General features: G+C 46.5%; 1 long non-coding RNA gene across 1 annotated transcript in view; it reads left to right on the forward strand.

The window, feature by feature from the left end:
• LOC136383316 (uncharacterized) overlaps window positions 1-19,160 on the forward strand; it is a 69,463-nt gene extending 50,303 nt beyond the window's left edge. The window contains exons 2-3 of the long non-coding RNA XR_010747389.1: window positions 690-731; window positions 18,918-19,160. This is a non-coding gene — a long non-coding RNA (uncharacterized lncRNA). The remainder of the gene's footprint in view (window positions 1-689; window positions 732-18,917) is intronic.
• The last annotated feature ends 364 nt before the right edge of the window (window positions 19,161-19,524 follow it).

Here is a 19,524-nt window from a genome sequence, read left to right on the forward strand (position 1 = left end):
AACATGAACTGACTCATAACTGACATAACTCACCTGACTCAGCCGTCCTTACCTGATTCTGACCAACAGTCAGTCTTTTTAGTGTACCCATGCCTTACTGCCTGGCCATGCCTTTGGGGACAGTCCAAATGGGACTAGTTCTGGGGCTTGTCATGGGTTTTCGGAGTCTTATCATATAAAGCTGCCTTAAGCTTGATAATGAATTCATGGGTATAAATAAATGTGCATTGATCACTGAAGACAGAGGCAAATATAAGCAGACATTCACCGTTCTACATGCCTCTGGCTGTTTCCCGGGGCTGAGGGCGAGCAGCCTTGTAAGTCTGGGTAAGCAGGGAGCGCGTCACCCCGCCTTGTGCTGTTTTCAAGGCCACAGCCCAGAATGAGGCTCAGAATCACCGGCCTGTCATTCAGCAGGCCTAGAGGCAACAAGGTCTCTGGCAAATGTGGTCAAGCAGTGTTATCCATGAGGACGGGAAGGAGACCGAAGGGACCCTTTTGCACACATACCCTCCCTTTGGATTGAGCTCTTAAATTAGCTCTGAAAACCCAGGTGTCAGCTGTCCCCCTGGAACAACCCAGATGAGCCATTAAAAATGCCAGGAAGAAATGAATGCCTAAATCACCCTGTCTCTCCGAAGGTAGAGTCTTGCCTAATCACACGTCAAATCATATTTTTCCTCCCCCAGATGGATGCCTTCTTTCAAAATCTGACGGTCACAGAGACAAAGGTACCGCTCCAGCCTTAAGTAACTATTGAAGTTTTACCCTGAAAGATTATTTGCCAGGAGTAACTAACGTAAAAAATGCCCTGTCAAATGACAGCTCCCTTCCTCTTGGGTTGGTTTTTTTTTTTTTTTTTTTTTTTGAAAGGGTAATATTTGGTCTCATCTTGCAACTACTTGGGAAAATTTAGCACTGAGTCAGAAAGGTTGGCCAACAAGTAGCACTTCATAAATTGCTAGAGCCCTAATCAATACATATTGTCATCCACTCCAGTCCTTCGGGCGGATTTCTCTCTGCCCCGAGTCGTTGCTGTATTTTATGAGGTTGTTACAGGCTGGGCTTGCATGGCCTGGGCCTAATGAACCTGTCACTGCGGCTATTGATTGACATGCCAGTGTAAGTGAGACAGGCGATTCCGATTGACTTCCTAATTACTGCTGCTGGGCTGCCTCACCAACTGCGCAGGCCAGAGGTTAATAGTTTTGATGTGCAGCCGCTCCTCACTGTGGAGGCCGGAGCGAAACTGGCTCCTCAGAAGTCAATACCTGAATCAAGTTCTCAAGGCTACTGCCTGGCCTGATCAATTAAGGCCTTCATGTTCCTCCTGGTGGCGGCTGACAAGAGGCTGATGAGTGGAGGAGTTCACAAGCAAATGGTTTCACGGAGTTTAGGAGGCGCTGAAAGCACCCCCGCCCCATGTCCTAGGATTGGCAATTAGGGGGCTGTGGGGGAGGGTCATTGGGGTGGGTGCCACTTGAGAACACCATACCCAGGGGTCAGCTGTTTGGGTTTCTTCTTTTTTCACTTTTCGTCCTGAGGATTAAAAAGTAAGTGTTGATTTTCTTTCTCTAATGTCCAGAATTCTGCCGGGTGCCATGGCTCTTGGAGAGGGAGAACGAGATAACTTGCATTGATTCGTCTCTCTGGTAGAAACTAATTGAATGTTTGCTTTATCCAAGATATGGCAGGAGTGTATAGATTCGTAATTATCTTTCATTGATATCATGTCTTAGGAGTTGGGAATGTTTTCACAATCCATGTTTTATTTGAACCTCACCATGAAGTAGGAGTGGGGGTTGCTAGACCCATTTTTGATGAAAAAACTACAGCTCAGTAAAGGTGGTTGACTCCCCCAAAACTGTAAATTTAGGGAAGAGAAAAGCAAAGCTTCACAGCAGATGTTCTGGTTCTTCATCGAGTGTTCTTGCCAAGATGCGAGATGCCCAATGCCTGCTTCATAGCAGCTTACAGACCAATTGAGATAAGTAAGACTGGTATACTAATGTGTCAGGGGTCCCCGAGACCGTCACCAGGCTCAATGATTCTCTAGGAGAACTCACAAAACTCAAGACACAGTCACAGTCATGGCTTGTAACAGTGAAAATATTCAAAGCACAATCAGCGAAGGGGAAAGGTCATAGGGTGAAGTGTGAGGGAAGCCAGGTGTCAGCTTCTAGGAGTCCCACAGGACACAATTCCCCCAGCAGTGAGTTGGGACAACATGGGTGAAATGTTGTCTAACAAGCAAGCACCTAAAGACTCAATGCTCCAGGTTTTTACTGAGGGCTGGTAACATAAACACGCTCTGCCTAGCATGTACCAAAATTCCAGACTTCCAGAAGGAAATCGGGTATTCAGCACAAAACCTATTGCTTGCATTAGCAGTTTGGGAATGGTAGAGACCCTCCTGAAATCCAAGTTCCTGGATAATCTGCCAAGGGGCAACCTTGCAAGCAGGCCTTTTAAAAGATAGTAGCCTCAAATGGTAAGATTTCATTCCTTTTTACGGCTGAGTAATATTCCATTGTATGTATGTACCACAGCTTTCCTATCCACCTATTGATAGTAACTGTATACAGTGCCAGCTGTGGTACTGGAAGTATGGAGAGAAACACTATGTAAAGTACATGATTGTTTAACCACTGAGGTGTACGCCTGAAGCCAGCACAATATACAATCTTTTAAAAAGTATAAAAAGGTTTAAAAAAATAGTCTCAGGCCTATTGTGTTAGCTTTTTTCTGCACCAAGAGCCTCCATGCAAAGCAGGAGATGAAAAGAGCTTATGAGGACTGCAGACAACAGACACAGTGATAAGCAATGCAGAAGAGGAGGATTATACTTCAGCAAGGGTGTCCTGGAGGATCCCACTGTTAAAGCCACCATCCCAACTCTATTAACCATACCTTGTTATTTTCTGTACCTCTGGTCCTTTGACATTTGGGCCTTCCTGACTCTGAAGGGATTGCCCCCACAGGGTTAGCTGATTGCTAGAGATAGTAAACAACTTACCCGTGAGTGTACCTTGCTCAAGCAATCTAACCCAGAGCCCATATCCCTCAACTGACTTTTTTATTGGGCCCTCTTATACTCTGACCCACTCTACCCCTGCCCTAAGTACCGTAGCTCCAGGTATCAGACACCAAGGGACAGTCCCTAGACCTACTGAATTTATTCTAACTAGCCAATCCTGAACAGACTTATCTTGCCTGGCCTTGTATTTCCCACAGAAACCACAATTGAGTCCCTTGCTCACGATTCCTCTCACTCTCTCTGCCTCTTGAGTGACCCTGGGGCTTCCCCGTGTGGCCCTACATGGCTTGGTGAGGCCCCGCCTCTTGGGAACTAAAGGAAACTTTTTGATGCCAATTGTCTCCTGCTCTGTTGGTCTGTTCATCCTGAATAGTAATAAAACCTACATTTTATAACTCCAGTCCCGTGCCCCCACCGTCTTCCTGGTGATAGAGAAATGGCTCAGTAGCAAAGAGGAGTTTCTAAGGATTGGATAAGTTAGCACGGAGGAAACAGGAGAAAATACATGAGCCAACTGTGTGTCTAAGTCAGGGGTCCCCAAACTACGGCCCACGCATGCGGCCCCCTGAGGCCATTTATCCGGCCCCCGCCACACTTCCGGAAGGGGCACCTCTTTCATTGGTGGTCAGTGTACTGGAGTACTGTATGTGGCAGAGCCGCAAAGCACGGCAAAGCAAAGCAAAGTAGTACTTCCGGTGACGCGAGATGCATGTGTCACGGCTCTGGAAGCCCGTCATATCACTTGTTATGGCTAGCAGTGACAGATATGGAACCGTGACAAATATGGAACCGGACATTGACCATCTCATTAGCCAAAAGCAGGCCCATAGTTCCCATTGAAATACTGGTCAGTTTGTTGATTTAAATTTACTTGTTCTTTATTTTAAATATTGTATTTGTTCCCATTTTGGTATTTTTTACTTTAAAATATGTGCAGTGTGCATAGGGATTTGTTCATAGTTTTTTTTTTTTTTATAGTCTGGCCCTCCAACGGTCTGAGGGACAGTGAACTGGCCCCCTGTGTAAAAAGTTTGGGGACCCCTGGTCTAAGTCATTCACCTGCAAATTTAAGGGAAAGGGTTGTGTTCTACATTTGGGTTGACATGCTGTGAACGAGGACAGCAGAGCGAAAAGTGTAATGATTGACAAATGGAACTAAATCAGCAGCAGTAGCAAAGCTTTGAGCTGAAAGTGATCTTCAGAATGCAACCTCCCTGGAATTCACTGAAATCTGGGGGTGGACTTTGGACTCTCCCCAGGCCATGAAGCTGCAGACATCTGGGTTCTGCAGTCTACTCTTACTGAGGACCAGGCACTTTGGGGCCCCCCAGGTACTGCAGTGTGGTTGAAGATCCCAAGTGAGTAGCAGCTGATAGCTTTGACTAAGCCACCTGCCTTCCTGGTCCATGGGGTGCCTGAAATCCCCCCCCCTGCCCGCTTTCCAGCTGCCCAGATGAGTCCCATTTTCTCCACCAGTCCCTCTGCTCCCGTTCCCTGAGGGGGTTAGCTCTCTCTTCCTCCTCTTCTGTTTTAGGAGGAGTTTCTGGGATGCCCAGCACATACTTGACCATCCTTTGGTCTTCGCTCTACACTTCCTAAATCACATCCTCATACGTTCTTCCCAGGCTGTGACCCCTGGAATCCAAGAGGCATGGGCTCAGCTGGAATAGCGTCATCATGGCCTTGTTAGGACTTGATTTCCAAAAAAGAAGCTGCTTCTGCCTCTGTTTTTCTCCATGTGTCTCCTGGTTTCCCATTGAGTTTTCGTTCCCTCTGGCTCAACCCCTTCCTGATCCCAGTGTGCACAGCCACCTGGTATGTTCTGAGCACCTTCAGAGAATCAGCATGATGGGTTTCCCAACCTCCCTGGTGGTCTATTTACAGCCTTCCCTGAGCCCAGTGGAGGAAGCTGCCGGAAGACCTGCGGGCATTCTTATTCAGATCACTAGCTCCAACAACATAAGGGTGTAACATACTCATCTAACTAACCTCACACCCGAACTATAAGGCAGTCATGATCATTGCTGCTTTCAGATGAAGAAATTGAGGCTTGAAGAGGTTATTGGCTTCAGACCATCACTATGAAGCAGCCAGGCCAGAAGGGGAAAACTAACTTATCCAAAGCATTCATTTCCAGTGCTGTATAATATTCTGTGATGTGACTATACCATAAATTATATATGCACTTTATTGTTGATAGACATTGGGATGTTTCCAGGATTTTGGCTGGCATGCTGGAATAATGCTATGAGCATTATTATCTATTTTTTTTCAGATATATTTACCTAAGAATGAAATTACTGAGGACATGCATACTTTTAATTTTACTGGGTAATGCCAAACTTTTTGCAAATCGTTTATAAAATTTTACACTCCTACCAATGGAGTTTTCATTTCTCCTTATCCTTGCCCACACTTATTTTTATTTCAGACTTTTAAACTTTTGCTGATCTAGTGGGTGTGTAGTTGGTAACTCACGTGGCTTTAATTTTCATTCTCCTGATTCTCAGTAAAGTTGTACACCTCTTTACTGGCCAAGCAGGATTCTTTTTTATTTATTATTATTATTTTTTTGAGAGGCACATTTAAGCCTTTTGCTAGCACCTTGCTTTGAAACTATTTGCCCTCCCTGGAGCAAATCATAGTCAATTTTTCAACTATATGCAGTATATAATAAGAATTCAATAATTTCCAATAAGCACTGATGTTCAGTTCTGTTGAATTAAATAAGGGTCTTACCCATTTGTAAGCCTTCCACTCTCCCAGCAAGATCAGTCCTTGGCATCTTACTTCAAACAGACCACATGCACCTTGGCTATTTCAATAAAATCTGTGATTAAACCACCAGAAAAGAAACAAGAGGGGACATGATCATGCATTTATATGCCTCCTATATATTGTATATTCAGTCCTGGACTAGTTACCCAATAAATGTTCCTCTGAGGCAGTTCTCTGGCCTCCACCACACAGCCAGCAAACACTTCGAAGACAAGCAACATAAATCTCCCAACAAACAGGTTCATTCTCCATCTTGAATGTGGGACCTAATCCCGAATCTGGCTGGAGGACAGCAGGGAATAAGAACATCAGCTGATCAGCAGACAAGAAGCTGGGGGGGTGCAGCTTTCCAGGTCCTCTGTGGTTTGCCTTCTTGTGTTTCTCTCTCTCACTGTGTCCATAAAATTGTTTTTGGCTGCCCAGCCAGCAGCAGCTTAAGTAATGATACTAATTAATACTCCTAACAAGAAGTCCAGCTGCAAGGATGCCGCAGATCTGGTTCATTCAGTGGCTTCACAAGGTCAGGTCCCTCTGAAATTTCCTGAATGTTCCCGTTAGGTCACACAAAGGTTACAGCAGCTCAAGCTTCAGGTCTTGACCTAATCACAGACAAAACCACAAGACAGGTCCGGTTCACCTATCTCTTCGTTAGGGAGGCCTGTCTCTCCAAGAATCCTGAGCAAGCTTCCTGTTCTACACATGGACATTTGTGATCAAACGCCCTCCCCAGGCACTAGGAAAGAAGAATAGTGGACCAGAATAGGGCCTCCATCCCCAAGGGAGGAGGAAGAGGGGATCAAATTGGTTAGCTCAGTGCCGGCCACTCTTAAGACCAGTGTAACCTCATGCAACCTGCCCAGTGGCTTGGGTCTCACCCCCAGCTTCATCTGCTGCCCCATTATCATCATCTTAAGTTTCTTAGTATCTTTGAGTTAAGAGCTCTCTACCCTTTCATTTTGCAGTTAGTTGGAGCTGCAAATTTTTCAGCTCTTCCAGACCACACCGGCCATACCCTTCGCTCTGCACATGGCCCCTGGGTCTCCCACACTCTCAGCACATCACAGCATATACTTCCTCTTCCTAACTCAGCACTGACCGGTTGAATGGTGAAAGTCGGTAGCCACTAGCTACCGAATGTTTGAAATGTGTCCAGTCTGAATTGCGATGCACTTTTATTATGAAAGGCACACCAGATTTTGAAGACTTAGTATAAAAACACGAAAAACAGCTCATCATTCATTTTTATATTGACTACATGTTGAAATGATAATATTTTGGATATACTAGGTTAAAAATAATACACTATTAAAACTAATTTCTCTTTATTTTTTATTTTTTTGCAAATGGGGCTACTAGAAACTTTAAGTTACCTATGTAATTTATACCACATTATATAATATAAATTATATATTATCTTATGATCTATTGTATTTTAATTGGCAGTACTGGCCTAGATCAGTCTGCATTCCTCTCCCCCTCCCCTCTCACCTTTTAGATTTTGGTTTTTCTTCACACATAACTGGAAACTTCCTTGTGCTCCCTGGGCTCCGGACACACTCACTGTTGGGACCAACTGTTTGTATCCCCCAGGAAATTGTGAACTCAGTGACTGTCTATTTCAGCTGTATTCCTACCTAGTCCAGTGCCTGGCACATAGTAGGTCTCATTAACACTGTTGAGGAAATTGCTTGCAGGGTTCCCCACACTCCTGACTTTTCATCCTTATTCCCTTCACCTACATTCATCTCAATCAAGAAATTCAAGATAATTGTTTCCAAGTAAGAAGTGGTGAGACTCTTCCCTTTCGCGGTGACTCGGAGCCTTACTGATGCCCAGGTCTTGTGTCCACAGATTCAAATTTAATTGGTCTGGGGAAGAGCCTTCAGCCTAGGGGGTTTCAGCTAACCCTCATGTGCGGTGAAGGCTAGAACTGCTTAAAGCCTGTCAAGGATTTGCAGGGACATCATGTCGCCAAGTCTTCCAGCCTCTGTGGTTGGTCCTCACATCCCTAAAAAGAGCAACAGAGGCAACATAATAGCAGAAATCATGTCTCAAAGGACACACAAGTCTGGGAAAACACCCCTCACCATCAACGTTACTGAAGAACCCCTCTCCTATTAGGTCGTCCTCGTCACGTGTTCAGAGCTCCACTAAGGCCACCAAGCAGCCATCAGCTGGTAATGATGTCTGGTCAAATGCAAACAATTAAGTTAGGGAGAAAAGCCACATCCCATTACCAATCCCCTGAATGGCTCACTCCCTGGTCTAATTGCCTTTGGAGTTCTCCAGGCAGCCATGGCTAATAAGGCGAACACCCTAAAGAACCAAAACTTGAACCCGGCAGGAAAGAGCCTGGAGAAAATTGGAGTGCTCAGCCCATCTCGGGGGGGGGGGGGGGGTCAACCAGGAGAACTGTTGGCCCACCACAGGGGAGCAGGGGAGCGGCAGCCTACATCACTGAAGCACCTTCCCTGTCCGGCTCTCTCATTCTGCCTCCTTCTCTTACAGTTTCTCTCCAAAAAAACTGAAGGCAATGGCAGCCTGATTTTTGATGGATTGGCCAATGTGTTTTATTCCACAATGTATATCACTCTGCCAATATGAATTTGCAAGATGGTAAAACTACAACCTCCCCAAAAAGATTACATGAAAGGGGAAAAATCATTAGGCAATTAAGAATGGCAATAATTCACCCATATCTATGCTTTGGGAAGAAATATTGCCCCAGGGAGTTCGCTGTACTTATCACTTTGTCATCTGTCCTGGGTCTGGGTGAGAGGAGGTTTCGCATGCATTGCTGATAATTTCCTATGGTATTTTTAAGCACGAGCAAAACGAACCCCAGGCTCTTAATAGAGCCCGGCCCCTCTTGGGGCAGTCATCATTTGCACTCACGAAGCTGAGCTGAGCGACCAAATTAACTAAACATATGCATTCTTTAAGCACCTCCACATGAATCCCTCTCAGAAGAACTATCTTCTGACAATAATAGCATTTTTGAACCGGAAGAGACCTTAGAGGTCATTGGCCATTCTCATCCTTGTCTGGAATGAAGCCATTTGAGACCCAGAGAAGGAAAGTTAATTTCTCTGGGGTTGCACAGCTGATAGAGACAAAATACAACTGAAGGGCTAGGCCTCCCAACTCACAATCTAACAGGAGTCTCTCTACCCTACTACCCTGCCTCCTCCTCGGCCGGCTCATTTTCCATCCAGGAGCTGGCCCCCAGCCCCACCCCAGGCTGCAGTGCGTGCTCCTGCTACGCTCTTCCATCTCCACCTGGTACCCGCCTCCCCATTACGTTTCCCACACTGTCATGATCATAGTCCATTTTCTGTTGTGAGTCTCAGTAGGCAGGAAGCTCCTTGAGATCACGGGTATTTTATATTCATTTTAATGTCCCCAGGACCAAAAACATAATAAGTGTCCTATAAATATGGTTTGAATAAATCAGTAAGGTAAGGTTGCTCTTGTCATGAGGAAGAAGGGAACTATTCTTTGTGCTTCAAGAGGGTAAAGCAACCCCCCCTTAACCCTTTAGAGGGACTCAACCATCAGATGCCACAAGAAATTTCCCACTTGTAATCCTGCTCTCCTCCCCACCCCACTTCACCTCCAGCGCTGTCTCCCTACCCTCCTATAATTTTCCATCGTCTGATTAGCCCAGTTGCCTCCATGTCCATGAATACACCAAGCTCATTCCCACACCTGTGCCGGGTTCTTGTTGAGTCATTGCCTAAAAACCCTCCTCCTCATTTCCCATCCCATAGACCCATGGAGCTGTCCCTGGTAAGCCTCAGACCACACTGATTGTAACGTTATTTTGCCATTGATAGCATTTGGTCGGCATCACCCCTTCTAGAACCATATTGCTCACCATTGCATATTGTTTGCTAATTGTGTCATATGTATAAATATTGACACTGTTGCAAAACTGTGAATATTTTTAAAAAAATATTTATTGATGTTAGCAAGAGGAAGGGAAAAAGATAGAGATAGGAACATCAATCTGTTCCAGAATGTACCCTAATCGGGATCGAACTGTCAACCTCTGTGCTTCTGTACGATGCTCTAACCAACTGAACTATATGGCCATGGTTGTACGATGCTCTAACCAACTGAACTATATGGCCATGGTTGTACGATGCTCTAACCAACTGAACTATATGGCCATGGTTGTACGATGCTCTAACCAACTGAACTATATGGCCATGGTTGTACGATGCTCTAACCAACTGAACTATATGGCCATGGTTGTACGATGCTCTAACCAACTGAACTATATGGCCATGGTTGTACGATGCTCTAACCAACTGAACTATATGGCCATGGTTATGAATACTTTTAAGAGACACAACTTCTGTATCTGTCACAGAACATTTTATGGATCCTGCTGGGCCCATTACAGCCCATCACACATGATCAGCCACCTGTGACTCTCTGGAGACTCAAGTTGGGTCCCTGCTGCAAACACATCCCCAATTAATGTTACATGAACTTATCATATGTATTGTGAAGGCTAATTTTATGTGCCAATTTGACTGGGCCACAGTGCCAAGATGTTTGATCAAATATTGTTATGGATGCTTCTGTGAAAGTGTGTTTTGGATGAAATTAACATGTAAATTGATGGACCTTAACTGAAACAGATCACTCTTCATAATGCAGGTGGTTATCATTTAATCAGGGAAAGAGCCTAATAGAAGAGAAACTGACCTCCCCCAAACAAGAAGGGATTCAGTCAGAATGCTGCTTTTGAATTTGGACTGCAACTTTTCTCTAGGTCCCCAGCCTACCAGCCTGCCCTGAAGATTTCTGACTTAACAAGCTTCCATAATAGCATGAACCAATGCCTGAAACCAATTATCTATCTGTCTATCTATCTATCTATCTATCTATTTGAACACACACACACACCTTACTGGTGTTTTTTCTGGAGAACCTGGACTAATATATACTGCTCACAAAAATTAGGGGATATTTCAAAATAAATATGAAGTGATAAAAAAAGAAACATTTGGGTTTTTTATTAAACAAGAGAACATCAGAAAAGCAAACAACAAGTCAAAGAAAGTTGTTTGATTATGCAAATGAGATGCAAAACCAACTTTTATTTCATTGGTGGAAATGCAGTATACAAAAGGCTGGAAGTACTGGAGTATATGCATGTTCCCTGATTCCCTAATTTTTGTGAGCAGTGTATGTATCAAGATCCTTTAAAATAATCTCTTACTTGAGGTGACCACGGAAAATAGAAGCAATTCTCTACCTACTTTAATTTTCCACCAGTATGTTACTGAGCATCAGATAATGCAGGAAATTGCATTAGTTGCCAATGGGGAACATAGATGAACACAGCACAGGCCCTGCCCTTACGGAGCTCACATGGTGGTTGAGTCACAGGGCTCACTAGCATTTCCCAAAGTGTGGTCCACATCTCAGTAACCCTGAGATATGCTCCTTAACAAAGGGCTCCTCGGCCTGAGAGGTTTTGGAAACACCTGTTGGAGAAATTGTGATTAGATTGACCACGTTATCCACATGTTTGCTCAGAAAATAAACTGAGAGTTTGGGGGCTGTTTCTTACTATAGCTGCTCCAAGCCCATCCTGACTAATATAGTCCCTGCCTGGAAACAACGTGTTTGGAATTGGCCTCTTGTCTCATTTAGAGATAAGATGCTGTTAGGTGACATAGAAGTTATTTAGTTAAAAGATGCATTTAGAAAAGTGAACTTATTTCAGTAAAACTAAAATCACACTGTGCAGCTGATTTCACCTTCCGCTCTGGATCATTGGGGCCACTACTTTCTTCTATTATCATAAAAGTACCCTCATTTCCATCTTCACTCCTGGGAAAGAAACACCAGGGGAAGGACACCACACGAGAAAAAGTTACGAGCCAATCCCCTGGGGAGGAAGGAAGACAGGAAGGAAAGCTTTGTTGTTGTCATAATGTGTATCTCGATATCTAGTTCCTGCAGCTCACACAAACGCCTCCGAAGGTCCAGTGAACAGACGAGGGAATGGAGGCTCCAGAAGGCGTGCCTTGCCCACCGACACAGCGAGTCGTCCCCACTGTCCCACACTGCCTTTTAACACCAGGCTCAAACTCCAAACGGCTTAGTTTTGTTTTGTTTTGTTTTTCAGTTTTATTGAGATATAATTGATGTGTTACATTGTACAAGCTGAAGGTAACATAATGATACAGGTCTATATTGCAAAATGATTGCCGCAATAACTTAGGTTAACAACCATCGCCTCAAATAGTTACAGAATTTTTCTAACCCTGTGATGAGAACTTTTAAGATCTACCCTCTTGGCAACCTTAAAATAGTCAGTACAGTATTGTGAACTATCGCTTAGTTTTCCCCGTTTAAAACCAGGTCAGACTATGACCGGACACGTCTGTGGACCCTGTTTCCTACCCTGTCAAACCTAACCCCGTCTTCCCCTCTGCTGCTGTGCAGCCTGTCATTGCTCCGCTCCTCGAGCGCTGAGCGTCAGGAAGAGCACCCAGGTTGTTTCCACCTCTGTACCTGTCCCCGTCAAACCTAACCCCGTCTTCCCCTCTGCTGCTGTGAGCCTGTCATTGCTTTGCTCCTCGAGCGCTGAGCGTCAGGAAGAGCACCCAGGTTTTCCCACCTCTGTACCTGTCTCCCTTGCCCACACCTGGGACAGCTTCCTCCACAACCTCCATCCACTCAGTGCTGCCCATCGATTAACGCTGTCAGGAGCTGGGAGACAGCAAGAGGGAGCTGAGCTGTCAGGTGTCAGAGTAGCCCATAAAGCAGCAAGCCCAAAATGAAGGTTAATTAAGCTTTTCATCAATTACTGCAATGGTATAAGGCCGATAGGCTGAAACTAGAGAAAGTTCCAAGCCCCCTGTTCCATTTGCCCCATGGAACTGGTTGAGGATCGGGGGATCAGCACAGGGGTGTGGGTTGTCGCACTGTTGAGGAAAACCAAGACAAAAGGCTTTGGCAGTTTTGTGGACCCTGAGCCCAGGAAGGCAGAGGGAAGAGGACCAATGGTCAGGTCTGAAAATTACACTTAAGTTTTGAATCAATAGCTGGACTCTTTAAAAGTTTATCAAAATACTTTCCCTGAAGGTTAAACTTCTGGCCTTGGCCAGCTGTTTAGAGCAGAAAAACCACCTGAAACCATAGAGTCAGAGCAGAGGCCAGAGCTTCGTTTTACCTGGAACCACACATAAGACACAGCTGGTGACTGTGAGGAACCAAAGCGAGGCAAAGATCGGAAAGCCAGGGAGCCACACGGGCAGCATCCCACAGCCACGACAGGACACAGAACCAGCCTGAGCCTGACACTGACACCGAGCTGAAAACGTTTGGGATGAGTGGTGGGTGGTTGCATGGGCTTGAGGGGGCTTCAGAGACTAGAGTTGCCATGATTGCCGGTGGGCTCTTAGTGGGGTTTGGGGCAGTAGCATGTTGGCAGATGCTAGAGTGAGCTTGTCTAATGGCAGTAAAGTCAAGGCCACAGCTGACCTCGACAGGAGACACCTTGTCACCATCATAGACTGACTGGCCAATGTGAAGCGAGGACCCAGCAGTCTGTATCTTTCATTGTGCTTTCTCCACTCAGTGCCGCCATCTTTCCAACAAACGCAGGCCATGGAACACCATCATCTTCCCATTTGTGTGTTAGTTTCTGGTTCTTGCATCCCGGAAGCTTTTCTTCCGAGGTAGAGCTCCATCTCCCAATTCTGGATGGTGACCCTATTGGACAAGGACTGCCCAGCGCTGGTCCACTGACGGCAGGAGAGCCCCAGACTGTTTGTGGTAAACTCACTGGCTGCTGGCCCTGGGCAGAAGACCACAGCCAAAAGGATCCAAGCCTCCCTCTTCCACGACCTAACACTCCCACCTTCCCCCCATCCCCCCCAAAAAAGGGGGAAAATCAATTTCAATCAGCGTAGAATGTAATATTATCAAATGTCAGCTGCTGAGGTCATGCGCTTTGAAAATTATCTTTGACAGCTTCTGGTCGACTTAATTAAGTGCTCCCCAAAAAGGGGGGGAGGAGGGGGCAAAAATCCTCTGATTGCTAGCTGCTGTGCCTGTGTGCTTAGAGCTTCTATTGACAACTCTGAGCAAGATTGCCTTGGGGGTTTTTATTGATAGATTCTCGCCTGATATTGGAATGATTCTCACAGATAAATCACATTTAGATTTGTTGGTAATTGAGGAGAATTGATTGGTGCAGGAGGGAAGCCCCCAAGAGGTGGTCTCCCTGTCCTCATTGTAGGAGGCTCAGGGGGAAGTGGGGAGGGGTGTCCTCAAAGCTGAGCCCCTGCTGGGGGACCCAGGCCTCCTTGTTTAACTGTCAGTTCTGCCTTTCTTTGAAGTTTGCTCCACCTCGTTCTCTCCCCTAGGAAGGGCAGGAAAAGGTTTGTTCTAGACCAGGGGTCCCCAAACTTTTTACACAGGGGGCCAGTTCACTGTCCCTCAGACCATTGGAGGGCCAGACTATAAAAAAACTATGAACAAATCCCTATGCACACTGCACATATCTTATTTTAAAGTAAAAAAACAAAACAGGAACAAATACAATATTTAAAGTAAAGAACAAGTAAATTTAAATCAATAAACTGACCAGTATTTCAATGGGAACTACGGGCCTGCTTTTGGCTAATGAGATGGTCAATGTCCGGTTCCATATTTGTCACTGCTAGATGTAACAAGTGATGTGACATGCTTCTGGAGCCGTGAGGCGTGCACCCCACGTCACTGGAAGTAGTACTGTATGTGAGCGATGCCATGCTTTGTGTGTCTCACTAACCACCAATGAAAGAGGTGCCCCTTCCGGAAGTGCGGTGGGGGCCGGATAAATGGCCTCAGGGGGCTGCATGTGGCCCGCGGGGCCGTATAGTTTGGGGACCCCTGTTCTAGATGCTTTGGGGAGGTGCTCATCAAGAGTGTCCTGGCTCACAGGACCATTCCCTCGGACTGAATCTCTGTCTTCATTTCAACTCTGACTATGCTTCTTGGCTTAAAACTCTTTGAAGACTTGCTGTGTGGGCAGAGTTCGGACTCCACAGCGTGGCCCATGTGGGCTGCCCTGTCTGCATCCTGCTTCTCCCTGCGCCCCTCCTGTAGACTCTGTACTCCTAGCATCCAACTCACCTGCTGGGGTCAGTTTCCTTGGGGGCCAGACTGTGGGGATTTCTCAGTTGGGGTTCTCAAAAACCAGAGACTCGAAGGGGTTGAGCCAAAGGAGTCCCCCTGATAGGGAAGTGTCCAAACCTGCCCGAGCAGTGGAATCCTTTTCCCAAAATACACCTCATGTGGCACCACGACACACTAAACAGAGGCAAGTAGGGCTGCTCTGCGGCCAGTCCTCCACGGCCGGGAAACAGGTGGGGTGAGGCTGCTCACTTGTTTGGCTGCGAGCACTTTGCATGACTAGTGCGTGAGCGCGTGGCAGAAAGCCACCTGTGTGTGTACTCTGTGAAAAGCCACGGGTGCTCTCCCTCGATGGCGACTTTCCCAGATCGCTCTCCCACCACCAAGAGGGGCGGTTCCCTGATTCCCTCAGCGGCCATCGTGAGGGGCAGTGTTCCTGGTCCCTTGACCTCCTCTGTGAAGAGAGGTTTTCCTTTGCTTATTTGCTGGCCCGTCTCTGTGAACCTTTAATAAACAAGAATGGCCTGACACTTTCTGGCTCTGCAGTTCCTCTGCCGTCTGCCCAAATTCAGCGTGAACATGCCTGGCCTCGACCGCTGGCACTGCACTCGTCAACAGGGCCTTCTCTCTTCCTCACCTCCCACCTGGGGTGGACCCCTGGGGTTGGCAGTGAATACAGTTTGAACACAACTGACCCAGTCTAACTCTACTATTTTACAGATAGCTAGTGCCCAGAGTGGGGAAGTGGTTTGTCCAGGAGTAAGTCAGAGTAGGTTCTAGTGCCCAGGATGCCCAACGCCCAGGCTGGCCCTTCCCTATCCCTATGCCATGCTACCCCTCTTGTTTTTAGCTTGAGAAAACTGAGGTTTAAAGGCATGAAGTGATGTGTCCAAGGTTACAGAGAAAGGCATGGGTGTAAGCAAGGGTCAAACCTGATGTCCAAGTCCTGGCTGAAGGTTTGAAAAAGAGCTACATCCTCCTGAGCCCTGCCCTCATGGTCAAGGGCAACCACCACCTTCTGCGCTAGTGACTTCTAACTAATGCTGGTGCTCCCTTCTCTCTGTGGTCCCTGTGTCCTCTGCCATGGCAGGCTGCAGGACTTGGCTCTCTGCTCCCTGGTTCTCATCATCTCACTACGATCTTAGATCTCCTCACCAGCTCCTGCATAGCTCGCAAACAATAAAAGTGCTCAGGAAACTGGGCACAGAAGCAGGACGCTTGTAGCTGGGGATCTCATAATACCCGAGGTCCCAGCAGAGGAGACATGGGGAGGGTAGGAAGACCCGGGAGAGGGTGGAGCTGGCCCCAAGCGAGGGGCCAAGATGCTTCCTAGGAGCCTTGAAGGTGCAGAGAGGTGAGGTCCACACGGTTCTTTACACACTGAACTGGGTGGCAGACTCATCTTCATCTCTTCTAAATTTGAGAAGCCGGTCAGTGCCTGTCCATGATTGGATTCAAGGCTTGTAGTTGGTTGATCCTCCTGAACTTCTAGAGAATTGCCCACTGTCAGTCCAGAACACCAGAATGGCTGGGAGAAGACCTGTCATCTCAGTCATTTCCTGAAGAAACGATGGTGCAGGTGACCAGAGTGGTCCACAGGACAGCAACCCCAGTCACCTCAATGACAGAGTCACAGGCGGATGACCAGGGACTTACTCTGCTCAGGCTTTATAACAAAATACCACAGACTGGGTATGTCTGGGTCAATGACAGACCTTTATTTCTTACAGTTCTGGAGGCTGGAAGTCCAAGATCAAAGTATGGACAGATTCAGTGCCTGAGGATGCTCTATTCCTGGCTTATTGAGGGCCAGCATTTCTCTGCCTGCTCATATGGGCTCAGGGCATGCATGTGGAGAGGGATCTCCCCCTCTCTTCCTCTTCTAAGGACACTACTTTTATCATGGAGACCATACTCACATGACCTTATATATACCCATGACCTCCCAAAGGCTACCACCTCTAAATACCATGGAGTTGGAGATTAAGTCTTCAGCATATGAATTTGAAGGGGACACAAAATTCAGTCCATGACAACCAGTGTCCCAGGGATGTAGCCAGAAATAGGGGAGGTGACAGCTGGAGGCGGATACCGAAGGACCCAAAGCTCAGAACAGACACTCGGCTCAGAACCTGCCGGCTTCTGGGGTCTCTCCTCCTGCCCTATCCCTGCTCTGCTCTGCAGTAACCTCACCCCCACCCCTTATTCAAGTCCTTTGCTGTTTGCAGCTTGGCTTTCAGAAGAGACCAAGCAGGAAGGGCCAGAGTTGGCCCTGCAGGGGGCTGTGTTTTCCGTCTCCCTGCACTGCCCCAAGCTCTTCCAGGGCAGCCCCAGGGTACCTGGCTGCGGGAGGGTACCTGAGTAGGGGCTGAAGTCAGCACATGCTCTGCTGGTTCAGCCCAACCAAGCGCCTGGTGACTGGCTCCACCGGCTCCAAGCAGGCAAGGGCGGCTTTTCCAATGGGTCTGCCCAGCGGGGGAGCTTTTTATCACAACAGCTTCCCAAGGGTTAGCCTTGACCCTCATGCCCTCTGAAGAAGGCAGGGGCAGCCCTTGGCTTCTGGGACCCTTCCTCCGCCCTGTCTAAGAACCCTTCCTCCACTCTGCTCTTGCACAGCTCCCTGAGCTAGACAGTTGGTAAAAATGCACATGTGAAGATGTCTTAATATTAAATATAATTAGATATTATACCACATGCAGGGCTGTATGATTAGTGAAATATATGATCATTAGTTATTAGATTAATGTGTCTACTTGTGTAACTGAAAGCCATTTGCAAGCCGAAATGAAATAGCTCAATTTGCTGTAATTGACTGATCTCCCAGAGAGAGAGTCATACATTTGCTTATGTACAAGGCGATTTCTTCAGATGTTGCCCCAGATGCAAGACAAAGAACAGGCTTTTCCTGCACCCCAAACCTCAGGGCTCACTCTGCCACTCACTCTAGCCAGGCAACAGGAGGCAGGTCACCCACAGATCGATTCGGGGGCTCCCACTAAACAGAGGTGCTCAGGTTGGGAATCCAGATTTTCTTTTTACTGAAGATTATCCTTAGTCTAACTTCTCCAAGTACCCCCAAAGGGAACATCGGCATCCTGCTGGTCAAAGACAAATTGAACTGCCTTGTAGATGCTTTACCTTGACCCCTTCCCATTTTTCTTCCTTTTTGTGTGTATGTTGGTTTCCAGGATAACTGAGCTGCAGCTAACTAATAAAAATGATTGCAAAGCACTCTGCAAATAGAAGATACAACTGGAATACTTATTATTGTGGTTATGGTCTAATAATAACCAGATGCTAACGAGGGTGGTAGGAGATTAAATTTTAAAAAGGCAAGCTGTCAGGGAGGCAGAGCTGGTTAAGGGGGCGACGGCCTGCACCCCAAGCCACTCTTCCCCATCACAGATACCTCTGGCTTCTCAGGTGGGCAGGGCTTCATTTTCCAACAGGAGAGGAGGCAGATGAGCATTAGTGAACGGGCCATTGGCTGGGGAGCCCTCTGCCTCCACTGGCAGGAAAGAGGAGCAATGAATTGGAAATGAACAGTTTTATGGGGCTGAATGTCCGTCTTTTAAAAATTCATCCACCACTCATTAAATCCTACAACATCTTTTTGAATAAGTGATTTAGGTAGTAATTCACCCCATTGTACAGGTAAGAAAACTAAGTCAAAGAAAAGCATAACTATAGAATCTTGGGCAAACTTTTTCTTCTCCAGATCCCGGTTTCCTCAGGGAGAATATGGTGAAGTTCACACTTCTGATTTTTATCATCATAGTCAGAATAGTTAGTGCCCTAATTTCTCTTCTAAAGATGTTTTCCCCTTTGTAGAGTGTTTAGTAATCAGTCCTTGAAAAACTCCTTAAGAGACTTTAACTGGAGGTTTCACTTGCAATTTTTATTTATGAATCATGCAATCAATCAAATTAACAAGTATTTATTGACTACCTAATAGGAGCCGAGTATGTTGCTGCAGGAGTGCAGGGAACGGAAGATTAGGATTTGTCCCCTGTCTGCAGGGGAGTTCAGACCCGGTGTAGACACCTCTACTAGCGCGAAGGGGCTTTGAAATGACACAGAGGAGAGCGTGTCAGTTGCCAAGTGGAAGGAGCAGGCTTTCGGCGCCCAGGACTCTCTTCCAATGAGAAGAAGTCACTGCAGGCAAAAAGAGGTCAGAAGAGGCTTCTGGGAAAGCCAGGGCAGATGGGACTTGCAAGGAGCGTACACTTAAGATTTGTGCTTTGTGTCGCCCCCTTCCCCGCTTCATTTTCTCCACAGCTCTTACCATCATCGAGTACATGTTATAGATACAGTTTTTATCCATCTTGTTATCTCCCCAACTAGATATGTAAGCTCCACGGGGCTGAGATTTGGAGCTGTTTTGTTCAATGCTTTATCCTCGGAACCTGGCACATGGTAGGACCTCAATAAATGGATGTTGACTGATTGAGTGGATAAAATTTTTCTACTGTCTATTTTTGCATTCCTAGTATCTGGCCATCACCATTTCTTCCCCACACAACTGCAGAGATCTCCTAACGAGTTTCTCTGTCCAGAAATTC

Source organism: Saccopteryx leptura, chromosome 11 (assembly GCF_036850995.1).
Source record: "Saccopteryx leptura isolate mSacLep1 chromosome 11, mSacLep1_pri_phased_curated, whole genome shotgun sequence".
Taxonomy (NCBI): domain Eukaryota; kingdom Metazoa; phylum Chordata; class Mammalia; order Chiroptera; family Emballonuridae; genus Saccopteryx; species Saccopteryx leptura.